The sequence below is a fragment of the Falco naumanni genome, chromosome 2 (assembly GCF_017639655.2).
Source record: "Falco naumanni isolate bFalNau1 chromosome 2, bFalNau1.pat, whole genome shotgun sequence".
Classification (NCBI taxonomy): Eukaryota; Metazoa; Chordata; class Aves; order Falconiformes; family Falconidae; genus Falco; species Falco naumanni.
In genome coordinates this window covers 45,770,906-45,792,117 of record NC_054055.1, presented here as the reverse complement: position 1 = coordinate 45,792,117, position 21,212 = coordinate 45,770,906, and the positions used below count along the sequence as shown (strand labels likewise).

The 21,212-nt window shown below is 44.1% G+C and overlaps 1 protein-coding gene and 1 long non-coding RNA gene across 8 annotated transcripts in view; one reads left to right on the top strand and one right to left on the bottom strand.

Moving 5' to 3' along the window:
- Positions 1-13,434, bottom strand: part of LOC121083629 — a 31,788-nt gene extending 18,354 nt beyond the window's left edge. Inside the window, exons 1-2 of one of the 2 annotated variants that reach the window (XR_005826431.1) lie at positions 13,091-13,434; positions 12,475-12,524 (exon numbers count right to left, since the gene is read on the bottom strand). This is a non-coding gene — a long non-coding RNA (uncharacterized LOC121083629). Of the gene's footprint in view, positions 1-12,474; positions 12,862-13,090 lie in introns of those variants that run through there. The other variant, XR_005826430.1, reaches the window with a different exon arrangement.
- Positions 12,019-21,212, top strand: part of KLF12 (Kruppel like factor 12) — a 251,695-nt gene continuing 242,501 nt past the window's right edge. For 2 of the 6 annotated variants that reach the window (XM_040584208.1, XM_040584202.1), the window contains exon 1: positions 12,019-12,247. The gene's annotated coding sequence lies outside the window, so the exon portion shown is untranslated. The other 4 variants (XM_040584204.1, XM_040584206.1, XM_040584205.1 and 1 more) reach the window with 4 other exon arrangements.

Here is a 21,212-nt window from a genome sequence, read left to right as displayed (position 1 = left end):
AGAAAGATTAAAATAAAGAAATGCATTTAGCTTGGCTAAACGAAGATGGAGAGGGAATAGGACCTTCAGCAACAATAAGAAGATTGTAAACAACAATGGACAAGAGCTGTTTAAAGGAAGAGAAAGAACACTTTCTTAGGCACCAAGAACAATAAGAAACAATGGATGCATAAATAGAATAAATAAGTTCAATGTTGATTATTAGTATTCTTACTATATTACATCTTTTGAATGAACACAGGGATGTTACTTGTCAAGGATAGATTTATTCATGACCAAGGAAAACGGAAGGGCTATGATTACCCTACTACCACTGCTGAATGTTACATCTACTTTCATGTGAGCAGGGAGAGGCTGTACCAATGTATATCCCCTCAGCATGGAAACGTTAGTATCAGGTCTGCTTTCCAGGCAGCCTTTGTAGACATGTTCACCACAAACAACATTTAGGCTGAAAAGCCATTTCATCCTTCAACAGAGCAGTGGTGGAGCCACCCCCTTGCTACTGCAGAGAGAGGAGTGATCAGGAAGGCAATGGAGGCCGTAGAGCATGGTGTGCCCGTGGTTTTGGCACTGCATCCAGGGGCATGAGGTGTTCTGTTTCTAGCATGCAATTGGGTAGATCCTTGGCTCCACCATCGGGATTGCTTTGTCAGGTGTCTAACCAGCTTGGTGGAGATGACAGAAATAAAGCTGAAGCCTTCATAGTTTGCTAATGCTGTTCAACCATGCTGCAGGGTTTTCTCCTACTTGCTTGGGAGAAAGATACATTTTTGGGTTAGATTAGCTTTGAAGCCTCTAAGAAAACATAGCTTTTAACTCATATTTGAAAAGCCAAACTCAACATTGGAGAGTATTTCTAGGTTATCAAGATTCAGGCTCAGGCAGAAGTCTAGTTGGAGCAAGAGCTAACGCTAAAAACTCTCATAAAAAACCACTAGTGTTTGGTAATAGAAGCATATGCTATTGTTGCTAAGAAAAGTAGGGTCTTTGAATTAATCTGGACTGCATCCATTAAAGCTCTTCTGGAAAAGCATAACCACTTCCACTGAAGCCTCAGGATCCAGAGATGGATATGGAGCTAATACACAGTTCTGGGTGTCCAGAGTCAGAGGTGAATCCAGCAAGGCTCCGAAACTGCCATCTTCCATGGTCACCTGGGGATAGTTTCTGATGGTCCCTCAGAGCGTTCCTTTGAAAATAGAAAAAATAATCACTTTTGCCCCTCCCTACTAACATTAAATGCCCTGCTTTTCCTCTGTCACATGGGCTTCCCAGGTGAGCACCTTCCCTCTGTTCCACAATGTGGACAGAGCTGGGGATGTGTAATATTTTATGTCATTCTAATGTGATGTGTTTCTCAACGTTTACCAGCAGTTATTTAAATAGAAAAATAACTGGGAATTTGTTGTTGTTGTTGTTCCACTGTAGAGGATGCATGCTAGTGTAGCGTTACAGTACTTGCCATGCAATTGTGATGGCATGTGATGGTAATGTTTCCAAATAGTCTATCCCACAACAAAAGGTCAGCAAGTAAGCACTCAGACAGACACAGTGACAGACTTCCTTTCTACCTGACATGCAATCTTCCCAGGAAACGAAGACAGAAATTACTGAGTACGTTTGTAAAACACAGAATGAGAGGTGTGTGTACAAAACCAATTAGAGGAAAGAATTGCTTTTTGCTGCTTTTTTCCTGGTGCACTCTTTTGGAAATTTACCTCCATATACTAATTAACCTCTGGGTGACTTTATGTAAATTAGATGGCATTCTTAGCAGTATAGCTGTGGTAGTGTAAGTGATTTTAAGTAATATAAAGTACTTTAAAGGTAGCCAACAAAGTTTCTTTTTAATGTATTACACTATAAAGATGTTGGAATGATCAGGCTCTCTTGGAATGAGAGCTAGATGAGGAGGAGAAAATATGAAAAGTGATGTGAAAGATACTTGGAAGATAAACAGAGTTCATCGGCTACATCACCAGCTTGATAAACACATCCAGGACACTAACTCAATGTAGAAGTTCAAATTGACAGCATCTCAAGACCTGGTCTCACACACTGAAAATAGATATTAAGGATGTTAACTGGAGTTCTAGAGCCCTTGGTGATCTCAGAGAAGTAATTTCACTAAATCAGAGAGTATCACTTAGGAAGCCAGGTGATTGGCTTCGCTTATGATGGCTTGCTGTGCAATTAGTTTTCCTCTGTGACTGAGACATCAGCGACAAAGAGCCTTGTGAGGAAATTTAATTAAGGAAACAGTGGCCACATTTATAAAGATTTGTTGTTATACCTAAAAGATTTCAGACCAGAATTAGCCTAGGTGACCTGGTGTTGCCTACAAACACCCAAAGCACTTGGGACAGCAAAGACATGAGGAATGACCAAATCAGTGTCAAAAGAGCTGGAGTCCATGCTGAAGCCAAGTGTGCTCCTGATGCCCACTGAAGCATTTGGCATGACAAAGATGTCTGGCAATGGCAGGATAATGTAGAAACCTATTTTAGGATGAGATGAGTCAGACCCTAAAGATGAACATCTTTCTCCATGAGAGAAGGTGCAAGGGTGGTTGATCCTGATGTAAATGCCTACAGTCCATATTTAGTCAGAAATATCCCAGTACCTCAGGCAAGCACAGCTAATATAAGGAGTGGTGCTGGGAGATGAGAGAGGTAGGAGATATATCACATAGGTGCCTGCTGTGTATTATTATTATTATTCATAACATGTATATTAAAGCATTATGCATTAAAATGTGCTTATTACATATTGCATTACATGTCATATATATTATTGTCAGGGTGCTGACACATCATTTAAATTAAAAAGAAAGTGAGCTGATTCAGCCCCTGGAAAAGGTGCTCAGCTCAAAAGAGTTGTGACTCTCAACCCCAGAACGCTACTGCCTTGCAACCCACACTTAGGCTCCTTAGGTGCTGAGACGGGGACAATTCTACTATATAACAGGTTCCAGCCATTCTTCTTGGTTAGTTTAAGAAGCTCCCTGCTCAGTACTGTGACTATGGTGAATCCCAGGCACCCGATTCTCCCCATGACATATACAGAATAGGTATTCCACACTGTACGGTATTAATTCAGTACTGGGAGTGTACAAGCGATCTTCAGCGAAACTCAGTCTTGTCATCTATGGATGCAAAGCCAGGTGTCTGGAAGTTAAGCACAGTAGCAGCTAGCCTGTAGGCTCGCAAATTTTGCTGGATTTCGCCTGTCGTCTGAAACACTCAAACACTTGGAACAAGCCCAAGCAACTACCTGGTTCACTTTCTGCATTGAACAGATAATCAGGCTGAGGGATTTACTACAAGGCAGTCTGAAAAAAAAAAGAGAGGAAAATTTCAGAGAAATACTAAGGGAAAATTATATTGTAATGGCATTAGGCAATTTTGCATGCTGCTGTTAGACAGCAGAGTGAGTTTTCTGTATGATGGAGGGGCAGGCATGGTGATAGCCGTGATGATGAGGATTTCCTGCTCAGGGCATCCTGACCATCAAAGTCTCCCCAGTTACTCTACTGGGAAAGCAACCTGCTTAACATCTGCCCTTCACCCACCCTTTTCCCAATAAACCTGTTCCTGCGTGAAGTGGGGATACGTAAAATTCTGAAAGACGTCAAGGAAATTTCTAAGATCTCATTTCCCTTTGCTTCCTCCTTTTTGCTGAAAAGAGACATCCAGCCTGCAGGACCTTCATCACAGCAGCGCCGAGGCTGCCAGCAGGACACTCTCTGCAAGAAACCCTCGCTCTGCAGTGCATTTTCAAACCTCCACCCAATGCATCCGGCATTTATTTGCGTCTTGGTTGCAGCGGCAGGTTCCCCTCCTGGCTCCAGCAAATAAAAGAGAGGAGTGGAGGTCCCCAGTGCTGGGGCTGTGAAACGGTGTCGCCTTGCAATCAGCCCCAGGTTTTCCAGGTTCAGCGTAACTTCGCATTGCTGCAAGAGACATACCAAAGTCACGGTGGCATAGGAGGGGTGCTCCTAATAATGCTTTAAAAATGAAAAGCAAGATTGTTCAGGGAAAAAAAAGTAGCAGACTAAGGAAAAGGATGGAGCTGCCTTTTCGCTCTACCCCACGACTGGCCTCATGATCCGGTGTGTTTCCATGGAGGCTGTTGCTGTCACTGCATGGCTCACACTGGAGTGTCACATTGGATGTGAGCCAGCTCAACAAGAAAAATAAAGTGAGTTTTTAAGAGGTAATGTGGTAAATGTTCTTCTCAGTCTGGCTACCAATATGTGCTGTCTAGCCTGAGGCGCACAGCACATATGGGTTGAAGCTACTGAAGTTTGGTACTTTCAACTTCTTGAGTCACTTTTTACAAAACTAAAGGAGACACATTAGACTAATTGAGGGGAAAAAAAAAGATAGGTAAGGTAAAGGAAGGCAAGGCTGAGTGATATGATCTCAACAGGCTGTCACCACCCATTTCTCAATTCTTATTCTGGGGTTTACAGGCTTTTCCACACACTGGGGGATTTTCCCTGCTGCTTAGGCACTGTCAAGGCAGGCAGCTGTTTGCAGCAACAGACAGCCAGGGTAGCAAAGCACCCTGGCCATGCTGATGGTACCCAGGCAGGTGACAGTGTCCAGGGCAGTGACAGATGCTGGCATTTGGGCCACCTGCTTGGGGCAGCTGTAATGGTAGCTCTGCCCTCCCGCTCTCCCAGCAGCTGCTGGAGTAGGCAGCCTGGCTCCAGCTCCTCCGTCCTTCACGGAAATTCAATTTTACTTCCACTGCTGAGGCTCAAATGAACTCTGGCACTAGCTGCTCCGCAGAGGATTTGATCAGCCCGTTTTGGGTGCAGCTGTGCTAGAAAGGGCAACTTTTGAAGCAACATATAGGTGATGCTTGCTCTTCAGAAATCTGCTCCTCTCCCACTTATGGTCTTTCAAGACACTTCAGTAGTCATTTTGCAGTGTGCCCCTGGGCTTCTGGGACAGCATCACAACCTCCTCCTTTCTCCCACCTGTCAGCTCAGGAGCGACAATTGGGCAGACTGGAGTTTCTTTCAGCTCATTTGATTTCTATGGTTAACATTTGCCAAGTGCTCAACCATTTGTAAAAATCATGTCATTAGTTGTCATTAGAAAGAGAATTGATAACTGGTATTTACCAAGCTTTGCAGTCACTCAAATTAATTCATTCTCTTAGTTTAAAAAACAAAAACCACACAAACAAGCCCAGACATTAAGTAAGCAATCACTACAATACAGTGCTTAGGTTTTTCAGCTGTTAGATTGATACCCAGTGGCACAACTATGGTTAATAATCTGTTAAATTCCCCATTTTCAAAAAAACTATTACTCATTAAAAACCCAATAATTTACTTATCTGAAATGTGATATGTAGAACTGAGTCCATATGAAGCCTCTTAATGCTTGTGAGCCATCAACCTTTGATCCAGAAAATATACGATCCAGAAATCACCATGACCATGGATACGTCCACGATGCCCAGGTGCAAACCCAGGCATTTCAAACCAAACTAACAAAATAACAGAGGTGTTGAAAAGAACCATTTTCAATGTTTCCCAATTCCAATCTGATTCTAAATCTTTTCCATTCTTCAGGCTGGTTAAATATATCCTGGATCCAAGTGATACTGGTAATGGAAAAGCCAAGTTGCATGGCCTTGAAATTAAAACAAAACTTATCAACACGAATGCCTTTGCAACGCAGGAAAGCATGAATTGAAAGTGCTGAAGATGGGAAAGGAGGAATGCTGTCTGAATAAAGAAAAAGCATCTGAATGCTTATTTGTTTGGAGAGTTACTCTGTTATAATTTATTTAACAACTCCATGGGGAACGAATAACTGCTGAATTAAATACAACCGGGAAAAAACAGAATTTTTGAAATTTTTTGTTATACCTAAAACCTGTCAAAAAAAGTGTGAAAGATTGCTATGACAGTATCTGTAAAGAAGACATCCCAGATGTTTTTGGCTGCCTAGTAGGTATGACATCAGATCCATGCCCAGCTGAACATGTTCCGTTGCTAACCTGCCTGCAGAATGCTTCTCAGTCCCATGCACAAATCCCTATCATTTCTGAAACATTTCTTCTGGCTTTGAAACTTTGAAACACATAAAGAACTTTCATGTGCAGAACTTCTTTTGTAGCATATGAAACCCAGGCACAGGAAACAAATTAGGTATCACCGATTTTACAGATACATGGTGGAGCACGAAATAACCAGAAACCACAGAGAATACACCACAGTGGAAGCTACAGGGAAAATTTGGAAAGATTGTCCCATACCATGTCTCTATCTTACCAGAAGAGATGTAGCAGCTTTAATGTTCATATGACAATACAGTACACCTCTCTTTATAAAGCACTGTTTAAGAGAATTCTCTTTTTTTTTTTTCTTTTGTCTCCTAACCAACAACACAGTATTCAGTATGAGAAGTTGAGATAATGGAATTAAACATGGAGCTTAAAATTATGTAAGAAATTTTATCAGGGTGACGTTTAGGTCCATAAATTCAGCTACAGAGTTTAAAAATGAAAATCCAGAGCAACTCGTTCTGTTTCTGGACGTTGAATTGACATGGTGTCCAGAGCCAGGAAGTGCTTGTCGTATTTTTTTTTTTTCTTACAAAACCATTAAACAAACATTGGAGAGATGCAAAACCCAAAACCTCCTTGTTTCCCAGAACATGTTCCTTCATGACATGCTACTCCCTATTAACTTTTGTCAGTGTCAGATTATACTAAATAGGGAAATGTCCCTCCTGTTCTGCCTCTTAAATAAGATCATAACCCTTCAAGGGTTCTTGCTAAAAAGAAGGCAAGTTTAAAATAAAAAATAAAAAAAAAGTGTATGATCTCAATCCAAGGTTATAGAAAGAGCACAGAGCTTTCGGATTGAGGGAGTGAAGCATTAATACTGCAAGGCCCCACTTTCCTAGAATATGTGTCTTGGCAACGTTGTTAGTCTAAATCTGGCAAATTGAATATTTTGTTCTCTGTCCCAGGAGAAAATCATGCACCTATTACATTACAATTCTCCTCTTTTCGGCAGTGTAACTGAACTATTCTCCATTATATACTTCATTGTGTCAAAGAGTCTGCGTTGTGTACACTAACACTGTCATTTAATCACCAAGCTTGGTTGGTTTTGTTGAGTATTTTTTTAAGGAGAGTGGAATGTAGGGAAGATGATTTCCTGATAATCTGTCTAAGAATGAACAATTGGCTCACACAAAGCACAGAAAACACACAAATGTGGTGTACAAAAGCTCTGATGTTCATACCCAAGGCATATTACTGCTGATGTTTGAACGAGTCACGTGAAATACGACAGCGCTACTTGTTAGTTGTACTTCCACGTTTTAGATTGACCATTTTGGTTAATGGCCACCTAGAAGTCGACTATAAACCCTAGTATTTGTTGGCGGAGTGCCATGCATGTTAAAATACTTTGTAAATAAATTCAAAGAAACAGAAGCTGACATCATTGCTCCAAAAAGTCTGCAACCACATGCTTGATGGTGGCTGTTTCATGAAGGGGCAAGGCCCACACATTCATGTTAAGCTTAACACCAGTTTGAGTGGAGGAGTGGAGGAAGCACTTGGCAGATGATCACAGGCTGGATTGCAAGACAGCAGCCATGCCCAAAAGGCTGTATTTGCTGACGTGGTCAACTCCTTGGCAAAGAAAACCCTTTTATTTGCCTGTATCCAGAAGGCAAGGCTTGTGAAAGGAATTAGTAACACAATCCCTCAATTCCAGGTATTTGAATTGATTATCTGTCAACCCAAAGGTTTCCCTAAGTTCAGCAAATGAACACAATCTGTCTTCTAAAATATATCATGTAATTTGTTAAAGCTTTTGTCTAACTGTGCATCCCAACTAAAAATGCATGTAGTTTCTCTTTTGGATAGCAAGGTTGATTATTTTTTTTTTTATATAGTTTATTTGGGTTAGAAAATTGAAAAAACAAGCTGAAATGGAATAAACAATAGACAACGTAAGAGTGAATTTTTAATAACTGGAGTTAATTTAAATGACAAAATCTCTCAATATTCAGCACATTACTGATTTATTTCAGATGTGTTTTTATGTGTTTCAGGCTTGCATTGTTAAAATATGCTATTGATTTTCTGTTTTCTTTTGTTCTGATGTTCCAGCATGCTCTCTGCTGGTGATGCCATTCCCCATTTTGAAAAATTATTGATTATTGTAATTTAAAAAAAAACAAATAAACAAACCAAGCCTTAAAACATGATTAAGTTAAAGGCAGAAGTTGCTAAACTGCTTTCAAAAGCATTATTTTGTTGCACATTTGCCGGATTAGGATCTAAGACAAAATGCAAATAAGACAACTGATATTGGGGAAGAATGGTGAAGAAAATTCTGTATCAGTGGACAACAAACATAGGAGAGGTGAAAGGCTGAGGAACATTATGGGGAGATTTTATAGGATGTTCTTTTTTGGTAAGTTTTTGGAAAAGAACAGCTACAGCAAGACTGGATTGACAAGTCATTGTAAGTGATTGGGACTCGGTAACAGTGAATCAGTAGTACTGCTTTGTAGGCAATGTGGCAGAGGTGGAGGATTACAGAAAAGTCTAAAGTACACACATCAACACACACGTTGAGCTTCTGAAAAAGTAACCAACCACGGTTGTTTTGGGTTTTGTTCTCCCGATTTGTTCTCCTGGCTTCCAAAGCTATGTTCTTCTGTTTTCAGAAATTGTATATGGCTATATACCATTAACGTTCCCATTTCAAAATTTAAGACTTTTGTTTCTGGAAAAATGGCATGCTGAAAAGTCTCATTGATTAATAGGAAATGTGATTAAAGTTACTTCTTTTAAGAAAAAAATGAAGAAAAAAAAAAGAACTTTCCATATGTTTAGAAATACTAAATGTTTTCAAAGTATTTCTGCGTTAAAATGTAAGCCAGCACATTCTCAAATAGATGATGTATGCTCAGCTTTTTTAAGCTAGATGGGAGTGGAAAGAGAGGGGTCAGGTATATGGAGTGAGCCAAGAGAGTGATTTAGTAGGACAGGTTTTCCATAAAAGCATGTGATTGAGAACTACATTTCCCTATAAATCTGTGATATACATCAAATACTAATGTGTAATATCCCTACTTCTGTATCAATCTATTGATATATAATCATGTAATACATTTCTCCTGCGAATGCAGCTACGCATTTTTTGCTTTAGATACTGCCCTACAAATTCATGCATGTGGGTAATAGTTCTTAGTAGCAGGCAATAGACCATGTAAACAGCCAACATAGCACATAATGAAGCTCATGGAGAACAATTTTTATCACCAAATGTCAGTCAGCCAACCCCTCTTCTAGATTATTCCTTAGATATAGTAGATAAATGAATAAAATATTTCGAAGTATGACAAAATAAATATTGATGGTTTTAAACATTTTATCTGAAATTCAATGGAAATGAGCTTCATCTGCTTCTCGGGGCACGGCAACCTGTGTAACATGATGTTTCTCTGTTACGCACCTTATCACACTCTCTACATGCAATCTTCTTCCTGCTACCACTATTAATTTTTCATGTGCCAAGTATTCATTAATCCTTTAACCTCTGTAGGTAGAAACCAGTTTTTCTCTGCAGAACACTCGGTGCTAGGAAATCGTTGCTCCCTGTTCCAAGTGGTTAAGAGGGATGAATATTAATACTCTTATTTGTTATTGATAAATCTGAATATATGCTACACATCTATTCAGGGAATGTTTCCAGTGGTGGTCTACAGCAGCCTGCTTCCAATGGGATTGCATATTTTATCGTTTAAAAGAAGTGTTACAACATTAACTTTTGACTTGGGTAAAATCTTCTGAAAATTCCATGCATCACGTATGAAACTTACAGTTGTTGGAACTGGTTCTGTATCTAAAGTAATAACATGAGGAAGTGCGTTGCTTGGTTCATTAGACTGTATTTTAACTCTGTGCTCACTTTTGTTGAAAGGAAATTATTACACTAGAGGCAAAATTATAATAGCAAATTGTGCCTAATCCCCTTTATAGCTTGTGCAGGCATATATTTACATAGACTGTGAGGTAGACTTCTGTTTATATCCATTTTAACGTTTATTTGCTATTGCTATTCTGCCTTTTTTTTTTTTTTCTTTCTTTTTTTTTAACCTTGTGGAAATAGAGGTAAGATGCAGGGACAAATAGTGAGGGGGTTATATTACCTAAACTGTTTATGCCAAAAGGTGGCAGAGGACCATTTACAGTGAGAACATACGAAGCAATGCATCGATGTATTTCAGGCAGTTGCATTGAAATCCTCTAAGGAAACAAACATCAGTTCTGGTTCTTTTGGCTTCCTCGGTAAATACTACGTGGAGCAGCAAACATTAGTTTGTATTTACCGAAAGTAATAGCATTTTAGCAGTAATTATTTACCTGAGCTCAGCCTGGCTTTCTGTGCAAATACGCTAGCTATACAGGCTTTTACAAACACACTCACACCCTGGCCCAACACACTAGGCAAGGCATCCCTCTTTTTGCACTTTATTTACCAAATAATTTTGTTCTGAATGGGATCCTCTGGAGCAGCTGAGCTGAGCTTGAATTTGAGGAGGACGAGGGGTGGGGACACATGAAGAACTTCATATTTCCTACCTGCTCTGACCACAGCTTTTGCCAGGGTCCAGCATGGCACCCTGACTATTCACAAGTCTGCTAAGCTTCCTTAAATTGAATCCCCTTCGAACATTGCCCAGAAACTGTCTTAGCAGCCAGGACTAGTCAAAGCTTACCTGCACTCCATGCCCATAGCGGAGGAGGCAGAAAGGAGCCACATCAGCTCTAGGTTAACAAGTGGCTCTCCAAGGCAGGGGAATCCCGAGGTAATCTGTAATAGCTTTGACACTGGTCAGGCGTGGGCCAGGACCTTCCCACCAAAATATTTTACAGTGTGAACACATACGTATAAGAATGCTTTTGAAAGAAAACAGATTTCCTTCTTCAATGCCAACTCTCAGGATTTATCTTTTTGTTCCGAAAGTTTTAAAAGTTCTTCTCTAAAAACAACTGTGTAGAACAGTATGTTTTTAACAAACTTTAAGAATTTGTAACCTGTTTCTCTGTACGTTGTTATTAAAGCCTTTACAACCTCGTATCTCGCAGCCCCTACGCGTGAAAAATCTCCCCATAAAGGGAGTTCTCCGTTTGCAGAGGCGCAACTCAGCCACACGCGCTGACCTCCACCCCAAAACACCACCTCACCGACTCCCCACCAGCTGCAGTGCCTGTGTGAAGAAAAGAACAGCCCAGCCCAGCCCAGCCCGGCCCGGCCCGGCCCGGCCCAGCCCAGCCCAGCCCAGCCGAGCAGGGTCGGCGGCGCTCAGCCCCGCCAGGTAGCTGCCAGGCCCGGCGCGGCCAGCCGGGATCCGCAGCTGCGCGCAGGCCGCCCCCGCCGCTCGGCCTCCCGCGGCCCGCCGCCCTGGGACGGCGCCGCCCGCCCCTCGCTCCCCCCCTCCCCGGGGCGCCCCGCGCCTCCCCTCAGCGCCCCGGGCGCGGTTCTCCCCCCCCCCCCCCCGGGACGCCCGTCAGTGTCGTCGACGCCACGTCCCCCCCGGCGGCCCCTCAGTGCCACCACCGCGCCCCGCGTGTCCGCGTCCCCCGGGGCTCCCCGCAGCGCCCCGCCCCCCCGGGCCGCCCCTCAGCGCCCGCTCTGCCCCGTGCCCCCTCCGGGCCTCCCCCATCGCCCCGCCCCTCGCCGAGCCTCCCTCGGCGCCCCGTTAACCTGTCCCGCCCCGGGCCTCCCCCCGGCGCCCCCGCTGCCGGCCCGCCCTGCCCCTCCCCGCAGCGCCCCCGGAGGCCCCGCCGCCCCGCACCTCCCCTCGGCGCCCCGCCGCCCTGCCTCCCCGGGGCCAGGGCCGGGGCCGGGCGTTCCCGTCCCCACCCCTCCGGGGCGGGGCGGGGCGGGGCGGGGCGGGCGGCGCACCGGGCGCCGGGGCGGCCGGGGGGCGGGGGCGCGGCCCCTCCCCTCCCCCCGCCCGGCTGCCGGTGGGGGCGGGGACGCGCCGCATGCCAGCGACGCCACCGGCGCCCGCCGCGGCCGGAGCAGGGGCCGGGAGCTGGGGAGGGGGACACCGGTCCGGACCGGGCCCTTTGTCTGAGCGGCCGGCGGGGCTGTCGCGGCGGCGACCCCACCGTGAGGCGAGGCGGCGCCGGGAGCCTCCACCCCCGGCCCACCCTGCCCCCGGCTCATCATGTGACGCGGGTAAGTCGGCGGCGAGCGCCGCGGTTCCCCGGGCTGCCCCCATTCATTTCCCGGGGACGGCGGCGAGCCCGGCCGCCGGTGCCCTGTGCGAGCGAGCGTGCGGCGGTGCCCGGGCAGCGCGGGGCGGGCGGACGGGCAGCAGGGAGCGGGGACCCTGTGTCAGGGGAAGGAAACAGTTCCTCCTGCTCTCCGCTGCTGCTCAGGTCTGTGCCGATTCCCTTTCTTACCAGGATAAACGGCTAACGTCTGTGGGTTTGGCGGCTGCTGTCCCAGTCAGCTATTAAAAAAAAAAAAAAATCGCTCCTTATGCTGAAGTTAAATAATCCTAAAGCAAAGCGGGGGCAGGGCGCCCTCCCCTTCCCCCAGCGACGCCGGAGCGGGCTCCGCCGCCGGGGCGAGCCGGGGGTTAACGGCGGTGCCCTCCCTCCCTCCCGCCCTCCCGGTGCCCCGGCGGCGGCGATGCCGGGGGGGGGCTCTGTGTGTGCTGGGTGCTGGGGGCCGCCCCCGCCGCCGGCTCGAACTTTTCCCTCAACTTTCCCGCTGAAGCTGTGGGGTGGTGAAAAAAGCGGGGGAAAAAATAAAAAGCGCTAAGGGAGGAGTGATGGGCTGGAGCGCCCGGCCCTTTGTGCTGCCGTCCCCGGGCGGGGGTGCGGGCGGCCGCCGTGCCCCGGCGCCGGTGGGGGGTGGGGAAAAAATAATATATAAAATAAATACTAAAAAATTTTTTTTGAAAGTATTAAAAAAAAGAAAAAAGGGCGTGTAACGCTGTACGGGGGAAAAAAACCCGGAGTGTAACGCTGTAGGGGGGGGGAGAATAAAAATCGGAGTGTAACGCTATATTACCTTCTACAAAGATAATTATCTTCTATAAAATAAATCCTTGCTCTTTCAGAAGTCGGCTGGCGTTGCCTGGGGAGCAAACCGCTGGTATTTGCGTTAAAAGCGTGTGCCCGGAGGCCGCGGGAGATGCGTGCCCCATGGCATCCCCCCGCGAAGCCCACCGGAGCCTTCTGCTGCTGGTGCGCCAGGGAGGCGCACGGGGAGGAAATCTGGGCTCCTGCCCGCCTCCCCCAAAATCCCTCACCACAGGGTTTTGGGGGAGGCGGATGGGAGCAACCAGATGGGTTATTTAGGAGCAACCAGATGGGTTATTTTGTATTCTGCCCCCCCCCCCCCCCCCCCCCGGTTTGCAGCGATGTGATGCTCCGCTCCAGACAGTGGGGTTTTTTTCTGGATCTTGGCGTGGTGTTCCCTCCTGCAAACGGGCTTCTGTGGAGAATAGGATGGTTTACGCGCTTAAGGAGCAGGTACGAGCAGTTTGATAGGAGGCACCAAAGAGAAGTTCACTTGCATCGGGTTTTATATCAAGCTTGTGAAATCCTGCTAGCTTTTGGCACTCCCCCTCCCCTTGAATAAGTAAGTAAACCAATTTATTTTTTTTTCAATTTATCTGTCGGGAAATAAATGGTATCCTTCTCCCCTCATTTGTTTGGGTTTTTTTTGCTTTCCCCTTTTTGTCTTGCACGGCAGGTACATATTCGCTGCAACTTTGTGAGGCTGCTTTATATAGCGCTGGCATATGGGCTCCATTTTCTGCTTTCTGGTTGGTCTACAACTCTGAAATGTACAGGAACAGCAAAGTGGTCTTAGCGTGGGATTAGTAACTGTGCCGAATAGGTCACAGATGGGGCGATAGGAGCATTTTATTAATGACGTAATGCTGCATAAACCGAGTCTGCTTTTTTTTTTTTTAATGTATTTGTGCTGGGGGAGGGGGAATATCTTTCAAGCGGGACGTAATCAACTTGAAACCGTTGCCTGCAAGCTTGCATGTCACCTATCGACACAAACCGACCACAGATAGCGAAGGAAACGTTGCATGTGGATTTTTTTTTTTTTTTTTGTAATGCTTTTAATTTTTTTCCCCTCCCTGTGCCGCTTGAGGCTTTGGCAGCCGGTCGGAGCTGCCACCGCTATGCTGCCGGCAGGTGCCCAGGCTGGAGCCTGGTGGGATGACATCACCCCCTTGGTGGCTGGGGAGCAGCACCCATGCGCACCCCTCCCCGGGCCAGCACACCTACCCGCTTGCCCCTGCTGCATCCGGAACAACAGTGGTGGTATTTTCCTTCTTTTTTTTTTTTTTTTTTATTCTCTCTTTTTTTTTTTCCCCTTTTATTATTTTTCTCCCTCCTTTCTTTTCTTGTGTCTGGTACCTGGAACTCGGGGGGGGTGGTGTGTGGTGGTGTCGGGGAGGGCAGTGTGGGAGCACCTTTCTTTAGGCAAATCTTGTCATTAGGATACCGGCAGCTTTACAAGGTGGCTTGCGCTCCCCCCCTCCCCCTCCCCTCCCCCCCCCCCCCCAAGTTCATGGAGGAGTCAGTAGCATTTAAAGAAAGAGGGCTGTGAAAAAACATATTTTTTTTCTTTTATCCCCCAGCTGTGGGAATAAAGAGGCTTTTTGAGGAGGAGGTATGCCATGGGGCGTTTGATGAGTGATTGCGTGTATGCTGGAGGGGCTGGCTGGGAAGGAGTTTAGGATGTGGGAGATAGTTTGGTCTCTGCATCTGATAGTGAGGTAATACCAGACATGTAAAGAAGGGGGATGGGAAATGAGGTATTTCTAATTATTTTTTTTCCCCAACAATACTTAATGTTAATATTTCCAGGCCTTCCTGCGTTCTCTTGTAGAAAAATCTTTGCTGGAAGGGCCCCTGAGAACCCAAGAAAATTGTGTGTAACAACTTTTAAAAATAAACTTGAAGATTCCAGGACAGGCTAATAGCAGAGTTCTTTGCCAGCTGTTTCTGTTGGGATGGGCCAGACCTGAACATGCGTGAGCAGAGTTTTACTTCGGCCAAGGGGAGGCTGAAATGCAGTGGGGTAAACCAGCTGCTCTTCCCCCAGGAGGTGGTGGACTGGGGTCAGTGAAGGGCTTGGGCTGCAAAGCCCCATGATAGCAACTGTCTTTCTCTTCACCCAAACCAAGGTGGTGTGTGACAGTACCCACCATATCCAAGTAGAAATACAGGCCATGTTTTTGAGGGGAATGGCCAGTGCCTCTCCCAGGTGCTTGGGGAGCTCTCTCCTGCGCTGTGGGATTGCCAAAGCTCTGTGATTCGGTGCAGGTTTCAGCTCTAGAAAGGTGTTCTATTGTTTAACTTTTGGGTGGTTCAAAGGGAAGGCGTGTGCCTTTTCTCATTGCTGGGTGGATGATATCCGCTTATGCTAGCCTTCTCAAAGCTGCAGCCTCTGTGCTTCAGGCTGCTGGATCACCTTTGTGAGCCTTGTGCACCCATTGGCGCCACGTTTCAGGTTGGTCAACCTCCTTGCTCGTTCCTTCAGTCAGTGTCATTTGCATTGTGTAACAGGTGGGTTTTCACCAAGTCTTTAAATCAAGTAAACTATCAGACACTGAATGAGGTGTTTGTATATTAATAAAGCTAGTGAAATATTTTTATTGAAGTGTTTTGCTTGTGGCTTTTAAGTGTTGTGGCTTGATTTATTTTGTTGGAGCATGACTGTGGTGTGCCTTTCCTTGACGTAACTACAAAATGAAACAAAAAAAATAATTTATTGAAATGGAAATTTCATTTTTAGAAAAGCTGAAATGGATGCAGCACTGAGACTTTGACCTTCTCAGCTCTTGACTAGTGGTTGTTTACTACAGCTGCAGCTGTGCGTCTTTGAAAGAGGAGGAGCTGCAAACACAAGCATGCTCACTTTCCCAGGCTAAGAGGGAAACATACAATGAGTATGCTGTTTCAAAGTGAGATGTAAAGAAAAGTATTGAGCAGTCAGGCTGTGGCTGTTCTTTTCTTTCTGTGCAAGGTGTGCTGTGCTGTATCTGTAAGACAGATTTTGAGTTTTGGAAGTGCAAACATGAAAGCATCAAATGACTACACTCCCTGTGCAGTGAAAAAGACATTAATATTTTAAAAACTAAATACATGCTTATGCTAGAGAAGAGAAATACTTTTGCATTGTAGTACTAAGGACACTTTGAACATTGTTCATCAGTGGAAAAAGCTCCATGTAACCTTACCCTGTGTTCAACAACTGAACTTTAGACAGTCCTCTTGCTTTTACTGAATGAATGATACTTTTTTTTTGAAGTTGGTACTAAATACAAAAAAACCCCAACCAAGTGTTACATTTGAGGATTCAGTGTCAAAATGATTGTATTAGTTTATAGCTAGGCATAGAGCTACGTTGACAGACTTGACTAGAGCGTTGACTGTGGCACTGTTGCAAAGGACCAATGTGAGAATAGTTGTGCACTAGTTTGGTTTATTTGTGTATATTTTCAGAAAACAAAAATTGGTGTTGGCATTTGGAAGCTCTTTCTGTGCAGAAGGTCTGCTTAGACTTGGTGCCCTAAAATCTGTGAGCTTTCCTGTGTTTTTGTAAAGTTTGGTGTGACTGGTGTGTTTGAAGTTTATTCTGAGTGTATGCACTCGTGTTTGTTCCCAAGCAGTAACTACAATACAAAAGTGGTAGAGTATTCTTTATTTTTATTTACCTTTTGCCGTCAGGGAATTCTTAAAATAATACGGAGAGACAGAAGGGAGAAAAAAAAATAATGTGGCATTGCCAAAAAGTCATTATGTCTACACTGTATGTAACACTGAGCTTGTGTGGACTCTCAAGTATTCTTATGGTATTAATCAGAAAATGTGGTCTAGACTTTGGTCTAAACCAAAATCAAATTATAATATACAAATATTTTATGCATTTATGTCTACTGTAGAATGATGTGTTTTGATTTGGAGAAGACAACTTTAAATTATGGTGTGCCTTGGTCCTATAACTATTTCTGTCATTTCCTGCATTTTTGGGAAGGGATGGTAGCGTGAGCCATCCCAGTGTTTCTCAACTGAAATTATGTTAAAACTTGGGAGTCAATATATGAAGTCACATGAAATATATTCAGGGACTGTATGCTTCATACTGACAACGTTTCTTCATGTATTCCACATCTGTGCACATCAGCTCTTGTGTCAGTGCCGCTCCTTAAGCTGCAGGTACGAGGGTAGGACTTGTCTAGGTGTTGGCTTGCTGATTATTCTTTTTTTTTTTTTTTCCCTCTTTTAGAATATTTTTAAAGTTCAGTGAAATCACAAAGATGAAAAAGCTGAGGCATATCAGAACTAAAATTGTGTGTGTGAGGGTCAAGGGAGATCCCATGATTAAAGACTATTAAAAGTATATGCTCAGTCATACTGAATAAAGTTTGCCAAGACCATTGCACAGTGGCATATCCTACCCTCTGAATGCAGTCCAAGCAATGTCTGTATTTTTTTTTTTAAATCTCCTGGTTTGTTTATTTGTTGATAGAGTATTCCCCCCTCCCCTTGAAACAAATGCCCTCATGTGCAATGATGATTATCCTCTTGCGGCTTGCTGGTAGCGCTGATGTTGGCAGGCCTTGGAGCTGCAGTGCAGACCAGCACCACTTGAGTTAAGGAATGTCTGGTTAGCAGTAGCAAGCTTTTGTCCTCTCTGTGAACCAGCCTCCAGGACCGGAATGAAATGCGCTCTTTGCTAATGGCTGGCACAGTATTTGCTACAAAGCAGAGTAATGATGGGACTCAAAAATCCTGAGCTTTGTTCCTGGCTGTGGGGCGAGCGTGTTCTCGTTGTTTAAACGTGGAACAATCAAATGCGTGACCTTGGACATCAGTGCTGCAAAGGGGATAATTAATCAGATGATGTATCATGTCAGGAGACCTGAGTTCTGGTCTCAGTTTTGTCAGATGTCACCTAGAACAACCACTTTGTTACCCTCTGTGTAAGGTGGTAAGCAGTGACCCCAATTCCTAATTAGTGTGGGGTGTTGTCTAGTGGTCGGAGCTGCAAAGACTACAAGGTTGTGCATACTAATGCTGATCCTCCTGCTGACTGTACCGAAATGGTTTCTCTTTCTCTGCCTTGGCCAAGAAGGGCTTTGCTGGTAGTGGTGTTGCATCTCTTTTTCAGGAGCCTTACAGGTCCCTGACGGCAATGCGGGAAGCACAGTGTGATGTGGGCTGGACAGGTCGGTGCAGGGGATGTGAAGAGAGCTCAGGCCAGCTGGAAAGAAGTTCAGGTCCGTTAGCAGAGTTGGAGGTGCTACCAGCGAGCTCTGGAAACTCTCCTGAGCATGGGTGAACTGTTATTCTCAGGTATTTTCTTTAAGTCTTGCCAGACTGGCATTGACATGGGTAAAGGCAACTATCTAACCCCAGAAGTTTCTGTCTTTTCTGTGGATCCCTGGGGAAGAACCTTTCCAAACAAAATGTTCTGAATTATGTTTTACTTTTTTGTCTGCTACTAAAATTGTCAGAAGTGACCGGTGTGGTCTCCAAAACTTTGAAATCAAATTTTGCAGAAGCGGTCGCTGAGAATTTCAGCTGAAATGATTGAAGTTTGTGAAATGGAATGGATATTAGAAATTTGTAACATGAATTTTAAAGAGTAACTGTGACTGTTGTCTTGATGTGTCCTGATATCAGAATGATATGGAAATACTCTTATTTTTTTTCTTCTTCTTTTTTTTTTTTTTTTTTTTTTTTTTTAATCTGTCTTTATTTTGAGTGTGCAGTACTGGCCTAAAACAGTTTTTAGTTATTCTTAAGTATGGATTGGCAGTGCTCTACAAGAACATGTAAAGAGCTGTGATTGATGACACTTTAAAATCTCTTTAAGTGTTGGGACAGTAGTTGGAGCTCTTCCAGTTTCTTTTTCAGCAAATCTTTCAGTTGCAAAAAATGAGGGAAATGAAGTTTTCCATTAAAAAAAAATACAACACAAAAACCAACAAACCAAAACTAAAAAAACCACAAAGGTGGGGAAAAACATTCCTTTCCAGTTTCTATAGATCCTTAACAGTTACAAGGCGACTTAATTATTCACAGGTTCCATCTAACCAAGGAAATCTTCTGTATAGACAATGCCCTGCAGAATTTTACAAGAAAAAAAATCAACTGCGTGTGTTATTTTTCCCCTTCTGAAAGGGAAAGCATGCAAACTCAGTCTAGCTAGCAGGCAGATTTGGTGGCTGCTATCTCAAAAAGTGTTACCATTTTCACTTTTACTTTCCAGATCTATATTCAGCTAAATCAATGTTTTGCTAAAATGTCTTTGATATTTGTCTAAAGAGTATGTATTGATTAATATGGACGTTCTGTCTTGAGAAGGTGATAGGTTTGTAATTTTTGGTTGTGGCTATTGGGATAAAGTTTACAATAGTCACATCAAACAACTAAATATAAACATAGCGCAAATTGAAAAATATAAAGAGATTCAGTACTCTTTTTTTTTTTTTCCTTTTCTTTTTTTTTTCTTCTTTACATCCCTGCTAGTATCCAAGATAGATTTATTTTGTGCTTACTGGAGATGTGCTCTCCTTTAGATTTCCCATATTGCTGGATTTAGGAAGACAATATTTCTTCTTCATTGCAATGCTAAAGAAGCATGTGGGCTGGGTGGGGATGGGAGGCTTGAGTCTATGCATAGCAATCACAGACACTTGCTTAAGTCAGTTCTGGTGGATAGCTTGAATAAAGTCCATTCCTTTCCCCAGAAAAGGAGCCTGGCTCATCCTTGCCTCAGAGGTGTGTACTAAAATCACGACACCAGAATCATTCTCGTGGTCAAAAGACCATCAGAAAAACTCTCCGTTGGCTGACAGTAGAGGAAATCTCAGATATTTAGCTCATATGTAGATGCGTGCACTGTACTTGTTTAAAGATAGGTGAGAGGTGACCTGCTGTGCTGAAATCCTGGGAGAAGCATTCCTGGCGCTGCAGGATTTGGTGATGATGAGGAGGGAATAGCAGTTTCTGTGGGCTTTTCTCGTGGCTTTCATTACTTGGTGTTTAACCCTGTGTGTTGTGAGAGCATGCACCCCTAGCTAGGCTGTGTTTTCCTACAGTAGGGACAGCAGTAGGAGCTTAGCGGTTTGGTACCCAAGTCCTTCTGTGGGCGTAGCCTGAAGTCCATCAGCAGAAATAAAAAATACTTGTACCTGCAGATCCTTCCCATTAAATATTATTGAAGTTCCATGCATGCATGGCTTTCATTAACACGTCTTTTTCCTTGCCTTAAAAAAAAAGAAAAAGAAAGAAAAAGAGGACTTAAAGGAAAAGGAGAAGGTTTCTTCGTGTGATGAATTCTGACTGCAGTGGATGTTGCACGGTCCCATCCCTGTGCGTTTAGCTATTGTGCTGCCTTATGCCTCTGGCCAGCAGCGCTGCCCTGCCTCTTTTTGGGTGAGGAGTGCTGTTCTCAGACATCCTCTTGCTTTTGCAGTAACCCTCCTGCTAATGACCTGAATGGAGCAGTGGCTTGTCATTAAAAAGCTTCTTTATTCGTTGTTTCCATGCACATTTTATGGATCCTAGATTATTCTAAAGCTGCCTTCATTTTTACGAAAAGTGTAGCAACTTCAACTACTCTTCCCCTTCCTGCACCTGTTTTTTCTTGAAAACGTTTCTTCTTGTACTGTTGTGCTTTCAACCCATCCAACTGAGGAAGCCAGTGGCCTTTACACAATGTTAAAACTAATTCAGTAAACCCAGGGATTTTTATCTATGTCAAAGAATCTGTAAAAGTAATTTTTATAGGAGGGAGCAGAAATCAGACACATGCTACAGCAATCATTTGATACGATCTAAACCAGTAATTCCTGTCAGCGTTTGTCAGACATTATAGTGTTTGCAGTTTAAAAGTTGCATGACTAGACCACAGCTTTTACGAAGCTTGAGGATTGGGAACCATGTCAAGTCCGGGAATTGTGTCCTAAAAGCATCTTGACAGTGCTGCAAGTGCCGTAGAAGATGCGAAGCCACAAAGCCGCATTTAACCAACATGTAAGCTGCAAAGACTTTTTAGGATTTCTGCCTGGTTGAACAAATTTGAATTTAGCCACAAATGCTGAATTCAGTTTGTTCTCACGGTTTGTAATATGAACCCTGTATTTGGGAGA